General features: G+C 53.9%; 1 long non-coding RNA gene across 1 annotated transcript; it reads right to left on the bottom strand.

The window, feature by feature from the left end:
* Positions 1-12: 12 nt before the first annotated feature.
* On the bottom strand, positions 13-1443 carry LOC106726415. The gene is made up of 3 exons (XR_001362487.1): positions 458-1443; positions 203-384; positions 13-111 (listed from the first exon to the last, which is right to left on the bottom strand). It is a non-coding gene; the product is annotated as an uncharacterized LOC106726415 (long non-coding RNA).
* Positions 1444-6504: the final 5061 nt, after the last annotated feature.

The raw sequence follows: 6504 nt of genomic DNA, 5'->3' as shown, positions 1-6504 counted from the left end.
CGGCCGCCCGCGTGTGGAGTGTGCGGGAGCACCTGTGAGGACGCGGGTGTCTGGAGAGGCAGAGGTGGCGGTAGCGGGCATCAGTGGGGGCCTGGAAGCCAAGGGCCCAGGCTGAAGGTCGGGAAGAAAGAAGCAAATCTGTTCTCCGAGTTCGCAGCCTCCCTCCCGGTTTCATTTGTGAATTCGGAATAGATTGTCTTACCTGGGACAGCTCCGCCTCTGCGGGACCTTCCAGCAGCGAGACTTCCCAGCGGCTGTTCAGGTCAGCCGGCCTTCCCTTCCAGTCCGTTCCTCCGTCTGCTCCCTAGTCTTCCTGATAACTTTCTCGCACTCTCGCCCACCATCACTTCTCTCCACTCTCCTGTCTGTGTCCCAGCCTGCAAACTGGGGTTTGGTGTCGGGCTTGAGGATTTGGCTTCTCAGAGCTACCCTGGACGACCCTAGAATATAGCCTCACCTTGGTAACAGTTTGACGTTGAGAAGTCTTTTTATCTGTGGAGACCTCCGGCTGCACACACAGGGGTTGATAAACCACGCGGGCATATCAACCCATCCAGGAGGCCCTGTCCAGGTCTGGGGTTGGGCCCAGGGCCCCTCCGGCCAGGGCTCCTGCAAGACAGCAAAAGTGCCTGGAATCTGAGCGGCCAGGACAAGCGAGCTCCAGAATGGTTTTGCCTGGAGCCCTGCCTCCAGTTCTTTGGATGTGTTGTTGAATGGCAACTGTGTTCTGTGAGGGAAGAGGTGGAGGAAAATGAATGAAGTTAGCCGGCCAGCCGGTTTGGCCCACAAAATGGCTGCAGGGCCCTGCCCCCCAGTGAGCCCTTGACCCCCGGAACCTGAACTGGAACTGCTGAGTGAATTAGGTAGTTTCATGTTGTTGGGCCTGGATTTCTGAACACAACGACATTAAACCACCCGACTCACGGCAGTTACTGCTCCTCGCTTAGCTGGAGGAGTAGGGGCGTGGGGAGGGAGGCAGAGTCAGGACTATGCAAAACAGTGAAGCGGCCTGAGGTCCCTCAACCCGGAGCAGCCGGGGTGTTCCACAGAGAAGAGATCTCGGGAGTTCTAGAGTGTCTCCCCACGTCTGCATTTTTAAAATGTGTATGGGGAGGGAAAGGAGGAACGGGGGGCACTCCACTCTCCAAAGGGCACATTGCTGAGCTGTTCTGCAGAGCCCAAGGATGGTAGTTGGGGCTTTGAGCTTCCTTCCTTGGGGTCTTGGGCTCCTGTCTGCCTTCAGATTTTCCAATAAAAGTTTCCCCAACTTGGCAAATCTAGCTGTCAAGAGACACAGGGAGTCACTGAGGTTTTTGTAACCCCTTGAGAGGCAGGGCTCCAGGCAGCTTTAGGTCCTTGAAGAGGGCTCAGTATAGCCCGGAAGACAGGGAAACATCAGGTTCCTTTGCAATGTCAGCCTCTGGGCCTCCAAGCTCCTTCCTAGAGCCCCCTAGTGGGACAGCGGTGGGTTAAAAAAAAAAAAAGTAATTTCTCAATCCCACAGTTGGCTCCTGCCCTACGGAGAGGCCAAGGCTTGCTCATAGACCCTTGGTCTGGGCTGCAGGTTTACCTAGGTCTTGAGGGCCAACTCCTGGGACAGGAGTCTGACTTGTAGGCTAGTGCGGAGCTCAGTCTTGGGCAGACGGATAGCGTGACCGGTGATGGAGCAGGGGGTGGGGCAGGGGCAAAGCTGTGATACCCTCTTTGACCCCAGCCCTCTCCAGGCTCCTGGCTCTCTGCCCAGGGAAGGAATAACTAGAAGTGCTGGCGGAAGGCGTGGGACAGTCCAAAGCATAAGCTAACTTTTGTTCCCAAACTGCCCCCCTCCCCCTTGAGGCAGAGGAAATGTAGAAAGGGGCCCAACCGGATGGGGCTCTGGCGGCGCCAGGCTGACTTGGATGGCAAAGGAGGGGGTCTCTGAACAACAGGCCTCTGCTAGGGTGGAGGGGCCCTCGGGAGACCCACCCCCCACCCAGAGGAAAGGCAGTCTTCAACCCGCTGTCCTGGTGAGCAAAGGCCCACTCTACTGCCCCCTGACACTTTCTTGTCCTCGGTCTGGGTGAAGAATGTCTGGAGTGTCCTGTTGCCTTACCTTGCTTCTCCCTGGGGCTCTCACAAACCTGCCCAGCCACTCGGAGCCTCACTGTCTTCCATCCCTGGCGTCCCTTGGCCACCCCCTCCCAGGAACAGTGCTGTAAAAAAGAAAAAAAGGGGGGATGTTAGAGAGAAAGGAGGAAATAAAGTCTTTGGAAAGCAGAGAGTTTTACAACAGCCACAGGTTTTATGGAAGCAATTTCGTAATAACCTTCTACCTGCTCAGCTCCTTTCTGTCCCGCCTGCTGCCCACCCCGTTTGGCCTCCTGGATGCTCCCTCCCAAAGAGTCAGCCACCCCCACCACCTTCCAGATCCCTGATGGCTGAGAGTTGGGAAGAGGAGATTCCAGGGATCTGCCTGGGCCGCTGACCTCTCAGTCCTTCCTTTCACCTCTGGCGCTTGGGGAGGGAGGTTGAGCAGAAGATTTCGTTGCTTTACAGTGAAAATCCCCACTCGCCGGGCGTGGAAGTGCTGAGGTTTGAACTCATGTGTGCAGACTCCATGCGATTCATTTTGGAGGCCGTTTTGTGGAAAGGGTGTGGGTTCTGGGGTCCCTGACTTCTCCCCCTGGAGCAAGTGTCTCCACACCTCCTTTCCCAGAGGGGCCTGGACTCCGATTCTGGGTCAGAAGAAAGATCTCAGGGTGCTTGGGGACAGAGACTCGGGGACTTTGCTGATTTCGTTGTGCACAGCAGTGCTTTCGTGTGACCTCCACAGTTACTGAGAGCTTTCCCATTAGACTCAGCTCTCTCTACTGGTCAGAGGCACACTTGTGTGGAACACGCTCATGCACAACTAATGGTGTCTTCATCTGGTGCCCATCACCACCATGAAATAAGGATCACACGACGCACGCTGCCCCCGCAGCTTTGGGAAAGATACGCAGTAAAGGATTTCATGGTCGGACAAAAAAGTCACAAAATTCCATGACCTCCCTGAACCAATTTGAGGCATTTCCTTCACCTTCCAGAGAAATATTTTAGAAGGAAGTTGTAAAAGAATCCAGCTTTAAGCCACATGCATTTGTTGGAGAATACGGACGGTATCTACTTGGCTTGAATATCAAGTCAACAGGCAGATTTTCAATGGCAGCTTCCGAACCCACTAATGTTTTATAGCTACAATTCAAGGACACAAATACTCAAGTTTTTGCCCTTTTCATAGGGGTGTGATGGTTACAAAAACGTCCACAAAAGCGTTTGGATCATAGATCTTCTTATATGAGTAGAGCTGTAAATCTACATCACAGGAGTTATTCACACATCCACATATATACCACTAGATCTTACATACAAATGCTTAAGCAATCAGGTATTATGGTTGGGCAGATTTTACTTATTACCTATTCTATATGCAGCATGGAGTACAGTATATTTACACACTAGGTTCAATATTGATTTGAAATATACATACAGGATAGACACATCTATTCAAACACAGCATGCATAAATTTCAGCTTAGCTTATCGATTAAAAACAATCTTTCCCCTTTATTATTTTTGTTTTTACTTTCTTCTTCTTCTTCTTCTTTTGGTTTATTTCCCCCTTTGTTTAAAATTTTCTCTTACTGACAAGGACCCTTCTAAAAGCCACCCCTCAAGCTAGGCACTCACCAGCTGGTTCAGGCCAGGCTTGGCCTCTGCGCTCCCCACCTCGGCCTCACTCCTGTGCGCTCAGGGCCCCAGTGTGAGCAGGGCTGCAGCTTGTCCCTGCCTGCTCTTCCCCGAGCCACCAGACACCAGCCCAGCTGTTTTCAGGCGCGCTCCTGTGCAGGGAATGGCAAGAGGCTTCGAGGGAAAGCAGGGTTTCCCTTCTTTCTCTTTAGGATTGGGGGTGGGGTGGGGTACAGTTTGCTCTCTCAGGACAAGGTGACCCTCACTCAAGGAACCCCTCTATTAGGCATCTTTAGAAACGGCATCACTGGCTGAAATCTTGTTTGCCTCCCTCGGTCAGGGTAGGTAGCATTGTCTGCGAGAGAAAATAAGGGTTTTGTGGGGTTTTTTTTGGGGGGGGGAGGCCTTCAGAACACCCAAACCAGGGGCTCCCTCTCAGCCAACCCTTTCTTCATTTGTCTGAACTGGAGTTGAGTTTCAATTCGGAGCAACAGTGTTTTCTAGAAAGCCCGCCTGGGTGGGGCTCATTGCTTGGTTGCACCCGAGTCCCCACCTGGAGGGACATGAGCTGAGGGGCCAGTTTATTCTTTTCCTTTCAGGGTCCCCTCTCTGAGGAGATGGAGACCCTCAAAGCCTGTCATTTTGACATCGTTCCCATTCTCCAGCTTCTGTGTGAGCGCAGGCTGAGTTCTGGGGGCAGAAAAGAGGTCTGGGTCCCCTTGGTCAGCACCCTGGAACCACCCAGATGAGGGGCAGCTCCTCAGACAGACAGCAGCCCGAAGCCTAGACCCTGCCTGCTGGGACCCTCCACCCTGGGAGGGCACAACCCATGAGCCCAAACGCTCTTCTTCCTCCAACTTCTTCCCTCAACTCAGTGGCCCTCTGGACTTCTCTCCTGCAGCACAGCCAGAGTGGGAAGGGCGGCCAGGAGGGCGGCAGGCGAGCTCAGCGCCGGCACAGCCTGAGTCTTAAGAACAACCCAGTGCCGTGACTTTCCCATAAATAAATAAAGTCTCTGCCCACAGTCCGAACCTCCTTTGGACCCTAATTTATATGCCACAGAAGCCATGTCCGCAGCCCGCCCTGCTTCAGAGCACGATTATTTACGGCGGGAGAGACTTTTCCCTGAAGAGTATGTTTATTACAGGTAAAGCCAACAGCGGACTCCATGCAGCTGGCAAATTCAGAACAGGTGCTGCGCCTTAACTGTGACTCATCCACTCAGCGCCCAGCTTCCGGCTGGCGAGTCCAGGTAGCTCTCTGGACTTTCCCAAGTGTCCGGCGCTACTTAGGATTGGCATCGGGGTTTATTTTTTTTGTCTCCGCCGCACTTGGGTCCCCTGGAGAAAGCAGATCTTCCTGCTGTTTGGTTTCGGATATGCCTGCCTGTCACCCTCGGAGAGCTGGGGTGGGAGAGGAGGGGAGGGGGCGGCTGGGTGCCCGCATTGATCTTTAAAAAATCATTTTGAAATCGCCATAATGTGAAGAAATATGGCGCTTTGCCCTCGTATTTCACATGTAATGACACGAGATGGCTTCATTTGGAGAGAAAAGCTGGCGGGAGGGTGTGTGTGTGTGTGTGTGTGTGTGCAGAGGTAATCTGCAGCCTGCTGCACAGCAGAGAGGGCCATGGCCAACATGATAAAACCTCACATTAGCATGGCCCCGCTTGTGTTAAAATAATGGGGGGGGGGCGGCCTATTTTATAAGGGCCCAGAGTGGGAGAATGCGGAGGAAATCAGCCCCAGCCTGCCCCTAAACCCAACCGGAGGAGAGGAGGGAGAGGAGGCGGGGGAGAGGAGAATCGGGTCTGTCCAGGCCACTGCACCCAGGGCAGAAGCAGGAAGAGCAAGCTCAGGGCCCAAAGAATTGATACCAACAAAACGGGGGATTTGGAAACTCCAGCGAGAGAAGGCGGTGGGTGGGCGGGAGACGGACCCCACGGGCTCTCTGCCTGTGCTGGTTGGTGTCCAACACTAGTGTCTGGAGATCTTTCTGGACAACAGTGAGGGGTGAGAGGAGTGGGACAGGAGAGCCTTGAAAGGCTCCATCCTCACTGGGCGGAAGGGGGATAGCTGGACCCCTTCCCACACCTCTGCTCGCTGACACCTTAGGGAAGTTGCCTTAATCCTTTGTCACATCCAATTCCCCCATCTGGGCAATTTTAAGGGCCTGGCCTGTTATTCAGCGGAGGGAAGGAGAAATGGCTGTGTCCCCCCAACCCCATACTTCCCTCTGGCCAGGGCCAAAGAGAGGTCCCGGAAGTCTAGAGGAGCTTTGGCGAGTTGTATTAAACTCTTTCAGAGGCTCAACTTTCCAGGGCCTGATGAACCCTTTCAACTCATGCAGGTTCTAAGTTCAGGACAGCTGAATTTTAGGTCAGGATTTTTGGACACTCACCCCCTTATATTCCCCTCTCTCAGCTACTGAGGGGTCAGGAGAAAGTCCCAGGGCAGTAACCTTCCTCGAATAGTCGCAGAGAGCCCCCTCCAAAGAGGATCACGTCTCAAAAATCCCCAACTTCTCTCCCACCATCTCCAATGAATGGCTGCTGCGCAGTTGTTTAATAAACATCTTGTGACAAGAGGACAGAAAAGAGGAAAGGAGGGCCCGAGGGATGGAGTGAAGGTGTGTGTGTAGGGGGGCGGTGGGGGGGCAGGACCACTTCCTGGTTAATTACGCCCTGGGCCCTTCTGGCTGCTCCCAAGCTGGGGCTCGGTCCCTCCCACTGTCCTGCTCTCCCTCTCTCCCTCCCCGACCCGCCTGGGGAGAGGGCTCCGCCGCCCGCGTCCCTCCA

Source organism: Myotis brandtii, unplaced genomic scaffold (genome assembly GCF_000412655.1).
Source record: "Myotis brandtii unplaced genomic scaffold, ASM41265v1 scaffold265, whole genome shotgun sequence".
NCBI lineage: Eukaryota > Metazoa > Chordata > Mammalia > Chiroptera > Vespertilionidae > Myotis > Myotis brandtii.
The sequence above is the reverse complement of the archived record's forward strand: the minus strand, read 5'-3'. Positions and strand labels throughout refer to the sequence as shown.